The sequence below is a fragment of the Spermophilus citellus genome (assembly GCF_964194105.1).
Source record: "Spermophilus citellus genome assembly, chromosome: X".
Taxonomy (NCBI): domain Eukaryota; kingdom Metazoa; phylum Chordata; class Mammalia; order Rodentia; family Sciuridae; genus Spermophilus; species Spermophilus citellus.
Genome location: NC_138190.1, coordinates 54,009,728 through 54,033,309, shown reverse-complemented (window position 1 = coordinate 54,033,309; position 23,582 = coordinate 54,009,728).

Genomic DNA, 23,582 nt, shown 5'->3' with positions numbered 1-23,582 from the left:
GTCAAGTTTCAAGAAGCTAGCACAAACCGTGTTGGATTTAGAGTTCCAAATACATGTATCAATATAGGAGAAAACAGAGTGAAACCTAAAAATTCAAACTGTTACTGGAAATGAACGCTTCAAGATAGAAGAACGAAATTTGGGGAACCAAGTCGCCTGAGTGTACTGATCATTACCTGAAAGTATCATGCAGTTTGGGTGAAAAAATATTGGCTGAGATTTCCGGAGATTCGTAATTTTTGGAAGCTTGGCAACCACTTTCCATGAGAGTGTTTCTCGCCAGTCACTGCTTAGGGCTACATCAAGAGGAAACAAAACATAGAGATAGAACGTGGAACTACTTTACTGTGTCAAGTTTCAACAAGCTAGCACAAACCATGTTGGATTTAGAGTTCCAAATATATCTATCAATATAGGAGAAAACAGAGTGAAACCTAAAAATTCAAACTGTTACTGGAAATGAATGCTTCAACATAGAAGAACAAAATTTGGGGAACCAAGTCGCCTTAGTGTAATGATCATTACCTGAAAGTATCATCCAGTTTGGGTGAAAAAATATTGGCTGAGATTTCGAGAGATTCGTAATTTTTGGAAGCTTGGCAACCCCTTTCCAAGAAAGTCTTTCTCACCAGTCACTGCTTAGGGCTACATCAAGAGGAAACAAAACATAGAGATAGAACGTGAAACTACTTTACTGTGTCAAGTTTCAACAAGCTAGCACAAACCGTGTTGGATTTAGAGTTCCAAATACATGTATCAATATAGGAGAAAACAGAGTGAAACCTAAAAATTCAAACTGTTACTGGAAATGAACGCTTCAACATAGAAGAACGAAATTCGGGGAACCAAGTCGCCTTCGTGTACTGATCATTACCTGAAAGTATCATCCAGTTTGAGTGAAAAAATATTTGCTGAGATTTCTGGAGATTCGTAATTTTTGGAAGCTTGGCAACCCCTTTCCATGAAAATGTTTCTCGCCAGTCAGTGCTCAGGGCTACATCAAGAGGAAACAAAACATAGAGATAGAACGTGAAACTACTTTACTGTGTCAAGTTTCAAGAAGCTAGCACAAACAGTGTTGGATTTAAAGTTCCAAATACATCTATCAATATAGGAGAAAACAGAGTGAAACCTAAAAATTCAAACTGTTACTGGAAATGAAATCTTCAACATAGAAGAACGAAATTTGGGGAACCAAGTCGCCTTGGTGTACTGATCATTACCTGAAAGTATCATCCAGTTTGGGTGAAAAAATATTGGCTGAGATTTCTGGAGATTTGTAATTTTTGGAAGCTTGGCAACCCCTTTCCATGAAAGTGTTTCTCGCCAGTCACTGCATAGGGCTACATCAAGAGGAAACAAAACATAGAGATAGAACGTGGAACTACTTTACTGTGTCAAGTTTCAGGAAGCTAGCAGAAACCGTGTTGGATTTAGAGTTCCAAATACATGTATCAATATAGGAGAAAACGGAGTGAAACCTAAAAATTCAAACTGTTACTGGAAATGAACGCTTCAATATAGAAGAACGAAATTTGGGGAACCAAGTCGCCTGAGTGTACTGATCATTACCTGAAAGTATCATCCAGTTTGGGTGAAAAAATATTGGCTGAGATTTCTGGAGATTCGTAATTTTTGGAAGCTTGGCAACCCCTTTCCATGAGAGTGTTTCTCGCCAGTCACTGCTTAGGGCTACATCAAGAGGAAACAAAACATAGAGATAGAACGTGGAACTTCTTTACTGTGTCAAGTTTCAAGAAGCTAGCACAAACCGTGTTGGATTTAGAGTTCCAAATACATCTATCAATATAGGAGAAAACAGAGTGAAACCTAAAATTCAAACTGTTACTGGAAATGAATGCTTTAACATAGAAGAACGAAATTTGGGGAACCAAGTCGCCTTAGTGTACTGATCATTACCTGAAAGTATCATCCAGTTTGGGTGAAAAAATATTTGCTGAGATTTCTGGAGATTCGTAATTTTTGGAAGCTTTGCAACCCCTTTCCATGAAAGTGTTTCTGGCCAGTCACTGCTTAGGGCAACATCAAGAGGAAACAAAACATAGAGATAGAACGTGAAACTACTTTACTGTGTCAAGTTTCAACAAGCTAGCACAAACCGTGTTGGATTTAGAGTTCCAAATACATCTATCAATATAGGAGAAAACAGAGTGAAACCTAAAAATTCAAACTGTTACTGGAAATGAACGCTTCAACATAGAAGAACGAAATTTGGGGAACCAAGTCGCCTTCGTGTACTGATCATTACCTGAAAGTATCATCCAGTTTGGGTGAAAAAATATTTGCTGATGTTTCTGGAGATTCGTAATTTTTGGAAGCTTGGCAACCCCTTTCCATGAAAGTGTTTCTCGCCAGTCACTGCTTAGGGCTACATCAAGAGGAAACAAAACATAGAGATAGAACGTGAAACTACTTTACTGTGTCAAGTTTCAAGAAGCTAGCACAAACCGTGTTGGATTTAGAGTTCCAAATACATCTATCAATATAGGAGAAAACAGATTGAAACCTAAAAATTCAAACTGTTACTGGAAATGAAATCTTCAACATAGAAGAACGAAATTTGGGAACCAAGTCGCCTTCGTGTTCTGATCATTACCTGAAAGTATCATCCAGTTTGAGTGAAAAAATATTTGCTGAGATTTCTGGAGATTCGTAATTTTTGGAAGCTTGGCAACCCCTTTCCATGAAAGTGTTTCTCGCCAGTCACTGCTTAGGGCTACATCAAGAGGAAACAAAACATAGAGATAGAATGTGAAACTACATTACTGTGTCAAGTTTCAAGAAGCTAGCACAAACCGTGTTGGATTTACAGTTCCAAATACATGTATCAATATAGGAGAAAACAGAGTGAAACCTAAAAATTCAAACAGTTACTGGAAATGAACGCTTCAACATAGAAGAATGAAATTTGGGGAACCAAGTCGACTTCGTGTACTGATCATTACCTGAAAGTATCATCCAGTTTGGGTGAAAAAATATTTGCTGAGATTTCTGGAGATTCGTAATTTTTGGAAGCTTGGAAACCCCTTTCCATGAAAGTGTTTCTCGCCAGTCACTGCTTAGGGCTACATCAAGAGGAAACAAAACATAGAGATAGAACGTGAAACTATTTTACTGTGTCAAGTTTCAAGAAGCTAGCACAAACCGTGTTGGATTTAGAGTTCCAAATACATCTATCAATATAGGAGAAAACAGAGTGAAACCTAAAAATTCAAACTGTTACTGGAAATGAACGCTTCAACATAGAAGAACGAAATTTGGGGAACCAAGTCGCCTTAGTGTACTGATCATTACCTGAAAGTATCATACAGTTTGGGTGAAAAAAAATATTTGCTGAGATTTCTGGAGATTCGTAATTTTTGGAAGCTTGGAAACCCCTTTCCATGAAAGTGTTTCTCGCCAGTCACTGCTTAGGGCTACATCAAGAGGAAACAAAACATAGAGATAGAACGTGAAACTACTTTACTGTGTCAAGTTTCAAGAAGCTAGCACAAACCGTGTTGGATTTAGAGTTCCAAATACATCTATCAATATAGGAGAAAACAGAGTGAAACCTAAAAATTCAAACTGTTACTGGAAATGAACACTTCAACATAGAAGAACGAAATTTGGGGAACCAAGTCGCCTTAGTGTACTGATCATTACCTGAAAGTATCATACAGTTTGGGTGAAAAATATATTTGCTGAGATTTCTGGAGATTCGTAATTTTTGGAAGCTTGGAAACCCCTTTCCATGAAAGTGTTTCTCGCCAGTCACTGCTTAGGGCTACATCAAGAGGAAACAAAACATAGAGATAGAACGTGAAACTACTTTACTGTGTCAAGTTTCAAGAAGCTAGCACAAACCGTGTTGGATTTAGAGTTCCAAATACATCTATCAATATAGGAGAAAACAGAGTGAAACCTAAAAATTCAAACTGTTACTGGAAATGAACGCTTCAACATAGAAGAACGAAATTTGGGGAACCAAGTCGCCTTCGTGTACTGATCAGTACCTGAAAGTATCATCCAGTTTGGGTGAAAAAATATTTGCTGAGATTTCTGGAGATTCGTAATTTTTGGAAGGTTGGCAACCCCTTCCCATGAAAGTGTTTCTCGCCAGGCACTGCTTAGGGCTACATCAAGAGGAAACAAAACATAGAGATAGAACGTGAAACTACTTTACTGTGTCAAGTTTCAAGAAGCTAGCACAAACCGTGTTGGATTTAGAGTTCCAAATACATCTATCAATATAGGAGAAAACAGAGTGAAACCTAAAAATTCAAACTGTTACTGGAAATGAATGCTTCAACATAGAAGAACGAAATTTGGGGAACCAAGTCGCCTTAGTGTACTGATCATTACCTGAAAGTATCATACAGTTTGGGTGAAAAAAAATATTTGCTGAGATTTCTGGAGATTCGTAATTTTTGGAAGCTTGGAAACCCCTTTCCATGAAAGTGTTTCTCACCAGTCACTGCTTAGGGCTACATCAAGAGGAAACAAAACATAGAGATAGAACATGAAACTACTTTACTGTGTCAAGTTTCAAGAAGCTAGCACAAACCATGTTGGATTTAGAGTTCCAAATACATCTATCAATATAGGAGAAAACAGAGTGAAACCTAAAAATTCAAACTGTTACTGGAAATGAACGCTTCAACATAGAAGAACGAAATTTGGGGAACAGAGTCGCCTTCGTGTACTGATCATTACCTGAAAGTCTCATCCAGTTTGGGTGAAAAAATATTTGCTGAGATTTCTGGAGTTTTGGCATTTTTGGAAGCTTGGCAACCCCTTTCCATGAAAGTGTTCCTCGCCAGTCACTGCTTAGGGCTACGTCAAGAGGAAACAAAACATAGAGATAGAACGTGAAACTACTTTACTGTGTCAATTTTCAAGAAGTTAGCACAAACCGTGTTGGATTTAGTGTTCCAAATACATGTATCAATATAGGAGGAAACAGAGTGAAACCTAAAAATTCAAACTGTTACTGGAAATGAACGCTTCAACATAGAAAAATGAAATTTGGGGAAACAAGTCGCCTTCGTGTACTGACCAGTACCTGAAAGTATCATCCAGTTTGGGTGAAAAAATATTTGCTGAGATTTCTGGAGATTCGTAATTTTTGGAAGGTTGGCAACCCCTTTCCATGAAAGTGTTTCTCGCCAGTCACTGCTTAGGGCTACATCAAGAGGAAACAAAACATAGAGATAGAACGTGAAACTACTTTACTGTGTCAAGTTTCAAGAAGCTAGCACAAACCGTGTTGGATTTAGAGTTCCAAATACATCTATCAATATAGGAGAAAACAGAGTGAAACCTAAAAATTCAAACTGTTACTGGAAATGAACGCTTCAACATAGAAGAACGATATTTGGGGAACCAAGTCGCCTTAGTGTACTGATCATTACCTGAAAGTATCATACAGTTTGGGTGAAAAAAATATTTGCTGAGATTTCTGGAGATTCGTAATTTTTGGAAGCTTGGAAACCCCTTTCCATGAAAGTGTTTCTCGCCAGTCACTGCTTAGGGCTACATCAAGAGGAAACAAAACATAGAGATAGAACGTGAAACTACTTTACTGTGTCAAGTTTCAAGAAGCTAGCACAAACCGTGTTGGATTTAGAGTTCCAAATACATCTATCAATATAGGAGAAAAGAGAGTGAAACCTAAAAATTCAAACTGTTACTGGAAATGAACGCTTCAACATAGAAGAACGAAATTTGGGGAACCAAGTCGCCTTCGGGTACTGATCAGTACCTGAAAGTATCATCCAGTTTGGGTGAAAAAATATTTGCTGAGATTTCTGGAGATTCGTAATTTTTGGAAGCTTGGCAACCCCTTTCCATGAAAGTGTTTCTCGCCAGTCACTGCTTAGGGCTACATCAAGAGGAAACAAAACATAGAGATAGAACGTGAAACTACTTTACTGTGTCAAGTTTCAAGAAGCTAGCACAAACCGTGTTGGATTTAGAGTTCCAAATACATCTATCAATATAGGAGAAAACAGAGTGAAACCTAAAAATTCAAACTGTTACTGGAAATGAACGCTTCAACATAGAAGAACGAAATTTGGGGAACCAAGTCGCCTTCGTGTACTGATCATTACCTGAAAGTATCATCCAGTTTGGGTGAAAAAATATTTGCTGAGATTTCTGGAGATTCGTAATTTTTGGAAGCTTGGCAACCCCTTTCCATGAAAATGTTTCTCGCCAGTCAGTGCTTAGGTCTACATCAAGAGGAAACAAAACATAGAGATAGAACATGAAACTACTTTACTGTGTCAAGTTTCAAGAAGCTAGCACAAACCGTGTTGGATTTTCAGTTCCAAATGCATCTATCAATATAGGAGAAAACAGAGTGAAACCTAAAAATTCAAACTGTTACTGGAAATGAAATCTTCAACATAGAAGAACGAAATTTGGGGAACCAAGTCGCCTTCGTGTACTGATCATTACCTGAAAGTATCATCCAGTTTGAGTGAAAAAATATTTGCTGAGATTTCTGGAGATTCGTAATGTTTGGAAGCTTGGCAACCCCTTTCCATGAAAATGTTTCTCGCCAGTCACCGCTTAGGGCTACATCAAGAGGAAACAAAACATAGAGATAGAACGTGAAACTACTTTACTGTGTCAAGTTTCAAGAAGCTAGCACAAACCGTGTTGGATTTAGAGTTCCAAATACATCTATCAATATAGGAGAAAACAGAGTGATACCTAAAAATTCAAAGTGTTACTGGAAATGAACGCTTCAACATAGAAGAACGAAATTTGGGGAACCAAGTCTCCTTAGTGTACTGATCATTACCTGAAAGTATCATGCAGTTTGGGTGAAAAAATATTGGCTGAGATTTCTGGAGATTCGTAATTTTTGTAAGCTTGGCAACCCCTTTCCATGAAAGTGTTTCTCGCCAGTCACTGCTTAGGGCTACATCAAGAGGAAACAAAATATACAGATAGAACGTGAGACTACTTTACTGTGTCAAGTTTCAAGAAGCTAGCACAAACCGTGTTAGATTTAGAGTTCCAAATACAGGTATCAATATAGGACAAAACAGAGTGAAACCTAAAAATTCAAACTGTTACTGGAAATGAACGATTCAACATAGAAGAACGAAATTTGGGGAACCAAGTCGCCTTCGTGTACTGATCATTACCTGAAAGTATCATCCAGTTTGGGTGAAAAAATATTTGCTGATGTTTCTGGAGATTCGTAATTTTTGGAAGCTTGGCAACCCCTTTCCATGAAAGTGTTTCTCGCCAGTCACTGCTTAGGGCTACATCAAGAGGAAACAAAACATAGAGATAGAACGTGAAACTACTTTACTGTGTCAAGTTTCAAGAAGCTAGCACAAACCGTGTTGGATTTAGAGTTCCAAATACATCTATCAATATAGGAGAAAACAGAGTGAAACCTAAAAATTCAAACTGTTACTGGAAATGAACGCTTCAACATAGAAGAACAAAATTTGGGGAACCAAGTCGCCTTCGTGTACTGATCATTACCTGAAAGTATCATGCAGTTTGGGTGAAAAAATATTTGCTGAGATTTCTGGAGATTCGTAATTTTTGGAAGCTTGGCAACCCCTTTCCATGAAAGTGTTTCTCGCCAGTCACTGCTTAGGGCTACATCAAGAGGAAACAAAACATAGAGATAGAACGTGAAACTACTTTACTGTGTCAAGTTTCAAGAAGCTAGCACAAACCGTGTTGGATTTAGAGTTTCAAATACATCTATCAATATAGGAGAAAATAGAGTGATACCTAAAAATTCAAAGTGTTACTGGAAATGAACGCTTCAACATAGAAGAACGAAATTTGGGGAACCAAGTCTCCTTCATGTACTGATCATTACCTGAAAGTATCATCCAGTTTGGGTGAAAAAATATTGGCTGAGATTTCGGGAGATTCGTAATTTTTGGAAGCTTGGCAACCCCTTTCAATGAAAGTGTTTCTCGCCAGTCACTGCTTAGGGCTACATCAAGAGGAAACAAAATATAGAGATAGAACGTGAAACTACTTTACTGTGTCAAGTTTCAAGAAGCTAGCACAAACTGTGTTGGATTTAGAGTTCCAAATACATCTATCAATATAGGAGAAAACAGAGTGAAACCTAAAAATTCAAACTGTTACTGGAAATGAAATCTTCAACATAGAAGAACGAAATTTGGGAACCAAGTCGCCTTCGTGTTCTGATCATTACCTGAAAGTATCATCCAGTTTGAGTTAAAAAATATTTGCTGAGATTTCTGGAGATTCGTAATTTTTGGAAGCTTGGCAACCCCTTTCCATGAAAGTGTTTCTCGCCAGTCACTGCTTAGGGCTACATCAAGAGGAAACAAAACATATAGATAGAATGTGAAACTACATTACTGTGTCAAGTTTCAAGAAGCTAGCACAAACCGTGTTGGATTTACAGTTCCAAATACATCTATCAATATAGGAGAAAACAGAGTGAAACCTAAAAATTCAAACTGTTACTGGAAATGAACGCTTCAACATAGAAGAACGAAATTTGGGGAACCAAGTCGCCTTCGTGTACTGATCATTACCTGAAAGTATCATCCAGTTTGGGTGAAAAAATATTTGCTGAGATTTCTGGAGATTCGTAATTTTTGGAAGCTTGGCAACCCCTTTCCATGAAAATGTTTCTCGCCAGTCAGTGCTTAGGTCTACATCAAGAGGAAACAAAACATAGAGATAGAACATGAAACTACTTTACTGTGTCAAGTTTCAAGAAGCTAGCACAAACCGTGTTGGATTTTCAGTTCCAAATGCATCTATCAATATAGGAGAAAACAGAGTGAAACCTAAAAATTCAAACTGTTACTGGAAATGAAATCTTCAACATAGAAGAACGAAATTTGGGGAACCAAGTCGCCTTCGTGTACTGATCATTACCTGAAAGTATCATCCAGTTTGAGTGAAAAAATATTTGCTGAGATTTCTGGAGATTCGTAATGTTTGGAAGCTTGGCAACCCCTTTCCATGAAAATGTTTCTCGCCAGTCACTGCTTAGGGCTACATCAAGAGGAAACAAAACATAGAGATAGAACGTGAAACTACTTTACTGTGTCAAGTTTCAAGAAGCTAGCACAAACCGTGTTGGATTTAGAGTTCCAAATACATCTATCAATATAGGAGAAAACAGAGTGATACCTAAAAATTCAAAGTGTTACTGGAAATGAACGCAACAACATAGAAAAACGAAATTTGGGGAACCAAGTCTCCTTAGTGTACTGATCATTACCTGAAAGTATCATGCAGTTTGGGTGAAAAAATATTGGCTGAGATTTCTGGAGATTCGTAATTTTTGTAAGCTTGGCAACCCCTTTCCATGAAAGTGTTTCTCGCCAGTCACTGCTTAGGGCTACATCAAGAGGAAACAAAATATACAGATAGAACGTGAGACTACTTTACTGTGTCAAGTTTCAAGAAGCTAGCACAAACCGTGTTAGATTTAGAGTTCCAAATACAGGTATCAATATAGGACAAAACAGAGAGAAACCTAAAAATTCAAACTGTTACTGGAAATGAACGCTTCAACATAGAAGAACGAAATTTGGGGAACCAAGTCCCCTTCGTGTACTGATCATTACCTGAAAGTATCATCCAGTTTGGGTGAAAAAATATTTGCTGATGTTTCTGGAGATTCGTAATTTTTGGAAGCTTGGCAACCCCTTTCCATGAAAGTGTTTCTCGCCAGTCACTGCTTAGGGCTACATCAAGAGGAAACAAAACATAGAGATAGAACGTGAAACTACTTTACTGTGTCAAGTTTCAAGAAGCTAGCACAAACCGTGTTGGATTTAGAGTTCCAAATACATCTATCAATATAGGAGAAAACAGAGTGAAACCTAAAAATTCAAACTGTTACTGGAAATGAACGCTTCAACATAGAAGAACAAAATTTGGGGAACCAAGTCGCCTTCGTGTACTGATCATTACCTGAAAGTATCATGCAGTTTGGGTGAAAAAATATTTGCTGAGATTTCTGGAGATTCGTAATTTTTGGAAGCTTGGCAACCCCTTTCCATGAAAGTGTTTCTCGCCAGTCACTGCTTAGGGCTACATCAAGAGGAAACAAAACATAGAGATAGAACGTGAAACTACTTTACTGTGTCAAGTTTCAAGAAGCTAGCACAAACCGTGTTGGATTTAGAGTTTCAAATACATCTATCAATATAGGAGAAAACAGAGTGATACCTAAAAATTCAAAGTGTTACTGGAAATGAACGCTTCAACATAGAAGAACGAAATTTGGGGAACCAAGTCTCCTTCATGTACTGATCATTACCTGAAAGTATCATACAGTTTGGGTGAAAAAATATTGGCTGAGATTTCGGGAGATTCGTAATTTTTGGAAGCTTGGCAACCCCTTTCAATGAAAGTGTTTCTCGCCAGTCACTGCTTAGGGCTACATCAAGAGGAAACAAAACATAGAGATAGAACGTGAAACTACTTTACTGTGTCAAGTTTCAAGAAGCTAGCACAAACTGTGTTGGATTTAGAGTTCCAAATACATCTATCAATATAGGAGAAAACAGAGTGAAACCTAAAAATTCAAACTGTTACTGGAAATGAAATCTTCAACATAGAAGAACGAAATTTGGGAACCAAGTCGCCTTCGTGTTCTGATCATTACCTGAAAGTATCATCCAGTTTGAGTGAAAAAATATTTGCTGAGATTTCTGGAGATTCGTAATTTTTGGAAGCTTGGCAACCCCTTTCCATGAAAGTGTTTCTCGCCAGTCACTGCTTAGGGCTACATCAAGAGGAAACAAAACATAGAGATAGAATGTGAAACTACATTACTGTGTCAAGTTTCAAGAAGCTAGCACAAACCGTGTTGGATTTACAGTTCCAAATACATGTATCAATATAGGAGAAAACAGAGTGAAACCTAAAAATTCAAACAGTTACTGGAAATGAACGCTTCAACATAGAAGAACGAAATTTGGGGAACCAAGTCGACTTCGTGTACTGATCATTACCTGAAAGTATCATCCAGTTTGGGTGAATAAATATTTGCTGAGATTTCTGGAGATTCGTAATTTTTGGAAGCTTGGCAACCCCTTTCCATGAAAGTGTTTCTCGCCAGTCACTGCTTAGGGCGACATCAAGAGGAAACAAAACATAGAGATAGAACGTGAAACTACTTTACTGTGTCAAGTTTCAAGAAGCTAGCACAAACCGTGTTGGATTTAGAGTTCCAAATACATCTATCAATATAGGAGAAAACAGAGTGATACCTAAAAATTCAAACTGTTACTGGAAATGAAATCTTCAACATAGAAAAACGAAATTTGGGGAACCAAGTCGCCTTAGTGTACTGATCATTACCTGAAAGTATCATCCAGTTTGGGTGAAAAAATATTTGCTGGGATTTCTGGAGATTCGTAATTTTTGGAAGCTTGGCAACCCCTTTCCATGAAAGTGTTTCTCGCCAGTCACTGCTTAGGGCTACATCAAGAGGAAACAAAATATACAGATAGAACGTGAGACTATTTACCGTGTCAAGTTTCAAGAAGCTAGCACAAACCGTGTTAGATTTAGAGTTCCAAATACAGGTATCAATATAGGACAAAACAGAGTGAAACCTAAAAATTCAAACTGTTACTGGAAATGAACGCTTCAACATAGAAGAACGAAATTTGGGGAACCAAGTCGCCTTCGTGTACTGATCATTACCTGAAAGTATCATCCAGTTTGGGTGAAAAAATATTTGCTGATGTTTCTGGAGATTCGTAATTTTTGGAAGCTTGGCAACCCCTTTCCATGAAAGTGTTTCTCGCCAGTCACTGCTTAGGGCTACATCAAGAGGAAACAAAACATAGAGATAGAACGTGAAACTACTTTACTGTGTCAAGTTTCAAGAAGCTAGCACAAACCGTGTTGGATTTAGAGTTCCAAATACATCTATCAATATAGGAGAAAACAGAGTGAAACCTAAAAATTCAAACTGTTACTGGAAATGAAATCTTCAACATAGAAGAACGAAATTTGGGAACCAAGTCGCCTTCGTGTTCTGATCATTACCTGAAAGTATCATCCAGTTTGAGTGAAAAAATATTTGCTGAGATTTCTGGAGATTCGTAATTTTTGGAAGCTTGGCAACCCCTTTCCATGAAAGTGTTTCTCGCCAGTCACTGCTTAGGGCTACATCAAGAGGAAACAAAACATAGAGATAGAATGTGAAACTACATTACTGTGTCAAGTTTCAAGAAGCTAGCACAAACCGTGTTGGATTTAGAGTTCCAAATACATCTATCAATATAGGAGAAAACAGAGTGAAACCTAAAAATTCAAACTGTTACTGGAAATGAACGCTTCAACATAGAAGAACGAAATTTGGGGAACCAAGTCGCCTTCATGTACTGATCATTACCTGAAAGTCTCATCCAGTTTGGGTGAAAAAATATTTGCTGAGATTTCTGGAGTTTCGGCATTTTTGGAAGCTTGGCAACACCTTTCCATGAAAGTGTTCCTCGCCAGTCACTGCTTAGGGCTACATCAAGAGGAAACAAAACATAGAGATAGAACGTGAAACTACTTTACTGTGTCAATTTTCAAGAAGTTAGCACAAACCGTGTAGGATTTAGTGTTCCAAATACATGTATCAATATAGGAGGAAACAGAGTGAAACCTAAAAATTCAAACTGTTACTGGAAATGAACGCTTCAACATAGAAGAATGAAATTTGGGGAAACAAGTCGCCTTCGTGTACTGACCAGTACCTGAAAGTATCATCCAGTTTGGGTGAAAAAATATTTGCTGAGATTTCTGGAGATTCGTAATTTTTGGAAGCTTGGCAACCCCTTTCCATGAAAGTGTTTCTCGCCAGTCACTGCTTAGGGCTACATCAAGAGGAAACAAAACATAGAGATAGAACGTGAAACTACTTTACTGTGTCAAGTTTCAAGAAGCTAGCACAAACCGTGTTGGATTTAGAGTTCCAAATACATCTATCAATATAGGAGAAAACAGAGTGAAACCTAAAAATTCAAACTGTTACTGGAAATGAACACTTCAACATAGAAGAACGAAATTTGGGGAACCAAGTCGCCTTAGTGTACTGATCATTACCTGAAAGTATCATACAGTTTGGGTGAAAAATATATTTGCTGAGATTTCTAGAGATTCGTAATTTTTGGAAGCTTGGAAACCCCTTTCCATGAAAGTGTTTCTCGCCAGTCACTGCTTAGGGCTACATCAAGAGGAAACAAAACATAGAGATAGAACGTGAAACTACTTTACTGTGTCAAGTTTCAAGAAGCTAGCACAAACCGTGTTGGATTTAGAGTTCCAAATACATCTATCAATATAGGAGAAAACAGAGTGAAACCTAAAAATTCAAACTGTTACTGGAAATGAACGCTTCAACATAGAAGAACGAAATTTGGGGAACCAAGTCGCCTTCGTGTACTGATCAGTACCTGAAAGTATCATCCAGTTTGGGTGAAAAAATATTTGCTGAGATTTCTGGAGATTCGTAATTTTTGGAAGGTTGGCAACCCCTTCCCATGAAAGTGTTTCTCGCCAGGCACTGCTTAGGGCTACATCAAGAGGAAACAAAACATAGAGATAGAACGTGAAACTACTTTACTGTGTCAAGTTTCAAGAAGCTAGCACAAACCGTGTTGGATTTAGAGTTCCAAATACATCTATCAATATAGGAGAAAACAGAGTGAAACCTAAAAATTCAAACTGTTACTGGAAATGAATGCTTCAACATAGAAGAACGAAATTTGGGGAACCAAGTCGCCTTAGTGTACTGATCATTACCTGAAAGTATCATACAGTTTGGGTGAAAAAAAATATTTGCTGAGATTTCTGGAGATTCGTAATTTTTGGAAGCTTGGAAACCCCTTTCCATGAAAGTGTTTCTCACCACTCACTGCTTAGGGCTACATCAAGAGGAAACAAAACATAGAGATAGAACATGAAACTACTTTACTGTGTCAAGTTTCAAGAAGCTAGCACAAACCATGTTGGATTTAGAGTTCCAAATACATCTATCAATATAGGAGAAAACAGAGTGAAACCTAAAAATTCAAACTGTTACTGGAAATGAACGCTTCAACATAGAAGAACGAAATTTGGGGAACCAAGTCGCCTTCGTGTACTGATCATTACCTGAAAGTCTCATCCAGTTTGGGTGAAAAAATATTTGCTGAGATTTCTGGAGTTTCGGCATTTTTGGAAGCTTGGCAACCCCTTTCCATGAAAGTGTTCCTCGCCAGTCACTGCTTAGGGCTACATCAAGAGGAAACAAAACATAGAGATAGAACGTGAAACTACTTTACTGTGTCAAGTTTCAAGAAGCTAGCACAAACCGTGTTGGATTTAGAGTTCCAAATACATCTATCAATATAGGAGAAAACAGAGTGAAACCTAAAAATTCAAACTGTTACTGGAAATGAACGCTTCAACATAGAAGAACGATATTTGGGGAACCAAGTCGCCTTAGTGTACTGATCATTACCTGAAAGTATCATACAGTTTGGGTGAAAAAAATATTTGCTGAGATTTCTGGAGATTCGTAATTTTTGGAAGCTTGGAAACCCCTTTCCATGAAAGTGTTTCTCGCCAGTCACTGCTTAGGGCTACATCAAGAGGAAACAAAACATAGAGATAGAACGTGAAACTACTTTACTGTGTCAAGTTTCAAGAAGCTAGCACAAACCGTGTTGGATTTAGAGTTCCAAATACATCTATCAATATAGGAGAAAACAGAGTGAAACCTAAAAATTCAAACTGTTACTGGAAATGAACGCTTCAACATAGAAGAACGAAATTTGGGGAACCAAGTCGCCTTCGTGTACTGATCAGTACCTGAAAGTATAATCCAGTTTGGGTGAAAAAATATTTGCTGAGATTTCTGGAGATTCGTAATTTTTGGAAGCTTGGCAACCCCTTTCCATGAAAGTGTTTCTCGCCAGTCACTGCTTAGGGCTACATCAAGAGGAAACAAAACATAGAGATAGAACGTGAAACTACTTTACTGTGTCAAGTTTCAAGAAGCTAGCACAAACCGTGTTGGATTTAGAGTTCCAAATACATCTATCAATATAGGAGAAAACAGAGTGAAACCTAAAAATTCAAACTGTTACTGGAAATGAACGCTTCAACATAGAAGAACGAAATTTGGGGAACCAAGTCGCCTTCGTGTACTGATCATTACCTGAAAGTATCATCCAGTTTGGGTGAAAAAATATTTGCTGAGATTTCTGGAGATTCGTAATTTTTGGAAGCTTGGCAACCCCTTTCCATGAAAATGTTTCTCGCCAGTCAGTGCTTAGGTCTACATCAAGAGGAAACAAAACATAGAGATAGAACATGAAACTACTTTACTGTGTCAAGTTTCAAGAAGCTAGCACAAACCGTGTTGGATTTTCAGTTCCAAATGCATCTATCAATATAGGAGAAAACAGAGTGAAACCTAAAAATTCAAACTGTTACTGGAAATGAAATCTTCAACATAGAAAAACGAAATTTGGGGAACCAAATCGCCTTCGTGTACTGATCATTACCTGAAAGTATCATCCAGTTTGAGTGAAAAAATATTTGCTGAGATTTCTGGAGATTCGTAATGTTTGGAAGCTTGGCAACCCCTTTCCATGAAAATGTTTCTCGCCAGTCACTGCTTAGGGCTACATCAAGAGGAAACAAAACATAGAGATAGAACGTGAAACTACTTTACTGTGTCAAGTTTCAAGAAGCTAGCACAAACCGTGTTGGATTTAGAGTTCCAAATACATCTATCAATATAGGAGAAAACAGAGTGATACCTAAAAATTCAAAGTGTTACTGGAAATGAACGCTTCAACATAGAAGAACGAAATTTGGGGAACCAAGTCTCCTTAGTGTACTGATTATTACCTGAAAGTATCATGCAGTTTGGGTGAAAAAATATTGGCTGAGATTTCTGGAGATTCGTAATTTTTGTAAGCTTGGCAACCCCTTTCCATGAAAGTGTTTCTCGCCAGTCACTGCTTAGGGCTACATCAAGAGGAAACAAAATATACAGATAGAACGTGAGACTACTTTAATGTGTCAAGTTTCAAGAAGCTAGCACAAACCGTGTTAGATTTAGAGTTCCAAATACAGGTATCAATATAGGACAAAACAGAGTGAAACCTAAAAATTCAAACTGTTACTGGAAATGAACGATTCAACATAGAAGAACGAAATTTGGGGAACCAAGTCGCCTTCGTGTACTGATCATTACCTGAAAGTATCATCCAGTTTGGGTGAAAAAATATTTGCTGATGTTTCTGGAGATTCGTAATTTTTGGAAGCTTGGCAACCCCTTTCCATGAAAGTGTTTCTCGCCAGTCACTGCTTAGGGCTACATCAAGAGGAAACAAAACATAGAGATAGAACGTGAAACTACTTTACTGTGTCAAGTTTCAAGAAGCTAGCACAAACCGTGTTGGATTTAGAGTTCCAAATACATCTATCAATATAGGAGAAAACAGAGTGAAACCTAAAAATTCAAACTGTTACTGGAAATGAACGCTTCAACATAGAAGAACGAAATTTGGGGAACCAAGTCGCCTTCGTGTACTGATCATTACCTGAAAGTATCATCCAGTTTGGGTGAAAAAATATTGGCTGAGATTTCTGGAGATTCGTAATTTTTGGAAGCTTGGCAACCCCTTTCCATGAAAGTGTTTCTCGCCAGTCACTGCTTAGGGCTACATCAAGAGGAAACAAAACATAGAGATAGAACGTGAAACTACTTTACTGTGTCAAGTTTCAAGAAGCTAGCACAAACCGTGTTGGATTTAGAGTTCCAAATACATCTATCAATATAGGAGAAAACAGAGTGAAACCTAAAAATTCAAACTGTTACTGGAAATGAACGCTTCAACATAGAAGAACGAAATTTGGGGAACCAAGTCGCCTTCGTGTACTGATCATTACCTGAAAGTCTCATCCAGTTTGGGTGAAAAAATATTTGCTGAGATTTCTGGAGTTTCGGCATTTTTGGAAGCTTGGCAACACCTTTCCATGAAAGTGTTCCTCGCCAGTCACTGCTTAGGGCTACATCAAGAGGAAACAAAACATAGAGATAGAACGTGAAACTACTTTACTGTGTCAATTTTCAAGAAGTTAGCACAAACCGTGTAGGATTTAGTGTTCCAAATACATGTATCAATATAGGAGGAAACAGAGTGAAACCTAAAAATTCAAACTGTTACTGGAAATGAACGCTTCAACATAGAAGAATGAAATTTGGGGAAACAAGTCGCCTTCGTGTACTGACCAGTACCTGAAAGTATCATCCAGTTTGGGTGAAAAAATATTTGCTGAGATTTCTGGAGATTCGTAATTTTTGGAAGCTTGGCAACCCCTTTCCATGAAAGTGTTTCTCGCCAGTCACTGCTTAGGGCTACATCAAGAGGAAACAAAACATAGAGATAGAACGTGAAACTACTTTACTGTGTCAAGTTTCAAGAAGCTAGCACAAACCGTGTTGGATTTAGAGTTCCAAATACATCTATCAATATAGGAGAAAACAGAGTGAAACCTAAAAATTCAAACTGTTACTGGAAATGAACACTTCAACATAGAAGAACGAAATTTGGGGAACCAAGTCGCCTTAGTGTACTGATCATTACCTGAAAGTATCATACAGTTTGGGTGAAAAATATATTTGCTGAGATTTCTAGAGATTCGTAATTTTTGGAAGCTTGGAAACCCCTTTCCATGAAAGTGTTTCTCGCCAGTCACTGCTTAGGGCTACATCAAGAGGAAACAAAACATAGAGATAGAACGTGAAACTACTTTACTGTGTCAAGTTTCAAGAAGCTAGCACAAACCGTGTTGGATTTAGAGTTCCAAATACATCTATCAATATAGGAGAAAACAGAGTGAAACCTAAAAATTCAAACTGTTACTGGAAATGAACGCTTCAACATAGAAGAACGAAATTTGGGGAACCAAGTCGCCTTCGTGTACTGATCAGTACCTGAAAGTATCATCCAGTTTGGGTGAAAAAATATTTGCTGAGATTTCTGGAGATTCGTAATTTTTGGAAGGTTGGCAACCCCTTCCCATGAAAGTGTTTCTCGCCAGGCACTGCTTAGGGCTACATCAAGAGGAAACAAAACATAGAGATAGAACGTGAAACTACTTTACTGTGTCAAGTTTCAAGAAGCTAGCACAAACCGTGTTGGATTTAGAGTTCCAAATACATCTATCAATATAGGAGAAAACAGAGTGAAACCTAAAAATTCAAACTGTTACTGGAAATGAATGCTTCAACATAGAAGAACGAAATTTGGGGAACCAAGTCGCCTTAGTGTACTGATCATTACCTGAAAGTATCATACAGTTTGGGTGAAAAAAAATATTTGCTGAGATTTCTGGAGATTCGTAATTTTTGGAAGCTTGGAAACCCCTTTCCATGAAAGTGTTTCTCACCACTCACTGCTTAGGGCTACATCAAGAGGAAACAAAACATAGAGATAGAACATGAAACTACTTTACTGTGTCAAGTTTCAAGAAGCTAGCACAAACCATGTTGGATTTAGAGTTCCAAATACATCTATCAATATAGGAGAAAACAGAGTGAAACCTAAAAATTCAAACTGTTACTGGAAATGAACGCTTCAACATAGAAGAACGAAATTTGGGGAACCAAGTCGCCTTCGTGTACTGATCATTACCTGAAAGTCTCATCCAGTTTGGGTGAAAAAATATTTGCTGAGATTTCTGGAGTTTCGGCATTTTTGGAAGCTTGGCAACCCCTTTCCATGAAAGTGTTCCTCGCCAGTCACTGCTTAGGGCTACATCAAGAGGAAACAAAACATAGAGATAGAACGTGAAACTACTTTACTGTGTCAAGTTTCAAGAAGCTAGCACAAACCGTGTTGGATTTAGAGTTCCAAATACATCTATCAATATAGGAGAAAACAGAGTGAAACCTAAAAATTCAAACTGTTACTGGAAATGAACGCTTCAACATAGAAGAACGATATTTGGGGAACCAAGTCGCCTTAGTGTACTGATCATTACCTGAAAGTATCATACAGTTTGGGTGAAAAAAATATTTGCTGAGATTTCTGGAGATTCGTAATTTTTGGAAGCTTGGAAACCCCTTTCCATGAAAGTGTTTCTCGCCAGTCACTGCTTAGGGCTACATCAAGAGGAAACAAAACATAGAGATAGAACGTGAAACTACTTTACTGTGTCAAGTTTCAAGAAGCTAGCACAAACCGTGTTGGATTTAGAGTTCCAAATACATCTATCAATATAGGAGAAAACAGAGTGAAACCTAAAAATTCAAACTGTTACTGGAAATGAACGCTTCAACATAGAAGAACGAAATTTGGGGAACCAAGTCGCCTTCGTGTACTGATCAGTACCTGAAAGTATAATCCAGTTTGGGTGAAAAAATATTTGCTGAGATTTCTGGAGATTCGTAATTTTTGGAAGCTTGGCAACCCCTTTCCATGAAAGTGTTTCTCGCCAGTCACTGCTTAGGGCTACATCAAGAGGAAACAAAACATAGAGATAGAACGTGAAACTACTTTACTGTGTCAAGTTTCAAGAAGCTAGCACAAACCGTGTTGGATTTAGAGTTCCAAATACATCTATCAATATAGGAGAAAACAGAGTGAAACCTAAAAATTCAAACTGTTACTGGAAATGAACGCTTCAACATAGAAGAACGAAATTTGGGGAACCAAGTCGCCTTCGTGTACTGATCATTACCTGAAAGTATCATCCAGTTTGGGTGAAAAAATATTTGCTGAGATTTCTGGAGATTCGTAATTTTTGGAAGCTTGGCAACCCCTTTCCATGAAAATGTTTCTCGCCAGTCAGTGCTTAGGTCTACATCAAGAGGAAACAAAACATAGAGATAGAACATGAAACTACTTTACTGTGTCAAGTTTCAAGAAGCTAGCACAAACCGTGTTGGATTTTCAGTTCCAAATGCATCTATCAATATAGGAGAAAACAGAGTGAAACCTAAAAATTCAAACTGTTACTGGAAATGAAATCTTCAACATAGAAAAACGAAATTTGGGGAACCAAATCGCCTTCGTGTACTGATCATTACCTGAAAGTATCATCCAGTTTGAGTGAAAAAATATTTGCTGAGATTTCTGGAGATTCGTAATGTTTGGAAGCTTGGCAACCCCTTTCCATGAAAATGTTTCTCGCCAGTCACTGCTTAGGGCTACATCAAGAGGAAACAAAACATAGAGATAGAACGTGAAACTACTTTACTGTGTCAAGTTTCAAGAAGCTAGCACAAACCGTGTTGGATTTAGAGTTCCAAATACATCTATCAATATAGGAGAAAACAGAGTGATACCTAAAAATTCAAAGTGTTACTGGAAATGAACGCTTCAACATAGAAGAACGAAATTTGGGGAACCAAGTCTCCTTAGTGTACTGATTATTACCTGAAAGTATCATGCAGTTTGGGTGAAAAAATATTGGCTGAGATTTCTGGAGATTCGTAATTTTTGTAAGCTTGGCAACCCCTTTCCATGAAAGTGTTTCTCGCCAGTCACTGCTTAGGGCTACATCAAGAGGAAACAAAATATACAGATAGAACGTGAGACTACTTTAATGTGTCAAGTTTCAAGAAGCTAGCACAAACCGTGTTAGATTTAGAGTTCCAAATACAGGTATCAATATAGGACAAAACAGAGTGAAACCTAAAAATTCAAACTGTTACTGGAAATGAACGATTCAACATAGAAGAACGAAATTTGGGGAACCAAGTCGCCTTCGTGTACTGATCATTACCTGAAAGTATCATCCAGTTTGGGTGAAAAAATATTTGCTGATGTTTCTGGAGATTCGTAATTTTTGGAAGCTTGGCAACCCCTTTCCATGAAAGTGTTTCTCGCCAGTCACTGCTTAGGGCTACATCAAGAGGAAACAAAACATAGAGATAGAACGTGAAACTACTTTACTGTGTCAAGTTTCAAGAAGCTAGCACAAACCGTGTTGGATTTAGAGTTCCAAATACATCTATCAATATAGGAGAAAACAGAGTGAAACCTAAAAATTCAAACTGTTACTGGAAATGAACGCTTCAACATAGAAGAACGAAATTTGGGGAACCAAGTCGCCTTCGTGTACTGATCATTACCTGAAAGTATCATCCAGTTTGGGTGAAAAAATATTGGCTGAGATTTCTGGAGATTCGTAATTTTTGGAAGCTTGGCAACCCCTTTCCATGAAAGTGTTTCTCGCCAGTCACTGCTTAGGGCTACATCAAGAGGAAACAAAACATAGAGATAGAACGTGAAACTACTTTACTGTGTCAAGTTTCAAGAACTAGCACAAACTGTGTTGGATTTAGAGTTCCAAATACATCTATCAATATAGGAGAAAACAGAGTGAAACCTAAAAATTCAAACTGTTACTGGAAATGAAATCTTCAACATAGAAGAACGAAATTTGGGAACCAAGTCGCCTTCTTGTTCTGATCATTACCTGAAAGTATCATCCAGTTTGAGTGAAAAAATATTTGCTGAGATTTCTGGAGATTCGTAATTTTTGGAAGCTTGGCAACCCCTTTCCATGAAAGTGTTTCTCGCCAGTCACTGCTTAGGGCTACATCAAGAGGAAACAAAACATAGAGATAGAATGTGAAACTACATTACTGTGTCAAGTTTCAAGAAGCTAGCACAAACCGTGTTGGATTTAGAGTTCCAAATACATGTATCAATATAGGAGAAAACAGAGTGAAACCTAAAAATTCAAACAGTTACTGGAAATGAATGCTTCAACATAGAAGAACGAAATTTGGGGAACCAAGTCGCCTTCGTGTACTGATCATTACCTGAAAGTATCATCCAGTTTGGGTGAAAAAATATTTGCTGAGATTTCTGGAGATTCGTAATTTTTGGAAGCTGGGAAACCCCTTTCCATGAAAGTGTTTCTTGCCAGTCACTGCTTAGGGCTACAACAAGAGGAAACAAAACATAGAGATAGAACGTGAAACTATTTTACTGTGTCAAGTTTCAAGAAGCTAGCACAAACCGTGTTGGATTTAGAGTTCCAAATACATCTATCAATATAGGAGAAAACAGAGTGAAACCTAAAAATTCAAACTGTTACTGGAAATGAACGCTATAACATAGAAGAACGAAATTTGGGGAACCAAGTCGCCTTAGTGTACTGATCATTACCTGAAAGTATCATACAGTTTGGGTGAAAAAATATTTGCTGAGATTTCTGGAGTTTGGGCATTTTTGGAAGCTTGGCAACCCCTTTCCATGAAAGTGTTCCTCGCCAGTCACTGCTTAGGGCTACATCAAGAGGAAACAAAACATAGAGATAGAACGTGAAACTACTTTACTGTGTCAATTTTCAAGAAGTTAGCACAAACCGTGTTGGATTTAGTGTTCCAAATACATGTATCAATATAGGAGGAAACAGAGTGAAACCTAAAAATTCAAACTGTTACTGGAAATGAACGCTTCAACATAGAAGAATGAAATTTGGGGAAACAAGTCGCCTTCGTGTACTGACCAGTACCTGAAAAATCATCCATTTTGGGTGAAAAAATATTTGCTGAGATTTCTGGAGATTCGTAATTTTTGGAAGGTTGGCAACCCCTTTCCATGAAAGTGTTTCTCGCCAGTCACTGCTTAGGGCTACATCAAGAGGAAACAAAACATAGAGATAGAACGTGAAACTACTTTACTGTGTCAAGTTTCAAGAAGCTAGCACAAACCGTGTTGGATTTAGAGTTCCAAATACATCTATCAATATAGGAGAAAACAGAGTGAAACCTAAAAATTCAAACTGTTACTGGAAATGAATGCTTCAACATAGAAGAACGAAATTTGGGGAACCAAGTCGCCTTAGTGTACTGATCATTACCTGAAGGTATCATACAGTTTGGGTGAAAAAAAATATTTGCTGAGATTTCTGGAGATTCGTAATTTTTGGAAGCTTGGAAACCCCTTTCCATGAAAGTGTTTCTCGCCAGTCACTGCTTAGGGCTACATCAAGAGGAAACAAAACATAGAGATAGAACGTGAAACTACTTTACTGTGTCAAGTTTCAAGAATCTAGCACAAACCGTGTTGGATTTAGAGTTCCAAATACATCTATCAATATAGGAGAAAACAGAGTGAAACCTAAAAATTCAAACTGTTACTGGAAATGAACGCTTCAACATAGAAGAACGAAATTTGGGGAACCAAGTCGCCTTCGTGTACTGATCATTACCTGAAATTCTCATCCAGTTTGGGTGAAAAAATATTTGCTGAGATTTCTGGAGTTTGGGCATTTTTGGAAGCTTGGCAACCCCTTTCCATGAAAGTGTTCCTCGCCAGTCACTGCTTAGGGCTACATCAAGAGGAAACAAAACATAGAGATAGAACGTGAAACTACTTTACTGTGTCAAGTTTCAAGAAGTTAGCACAAACCGTGTTGGATTTAGTGTTCCAAATACATGTATCAATATAGGAGGAAACAGAGTGAAACCTAAAAATTCAAACTGTTACTGGAAATTAACGCTTCAACATAGAAGAATGAAATTTGGGGAAACAAGTCGCCTTCGTGAACTGACCAGTACCTGAAAGTATCATCCA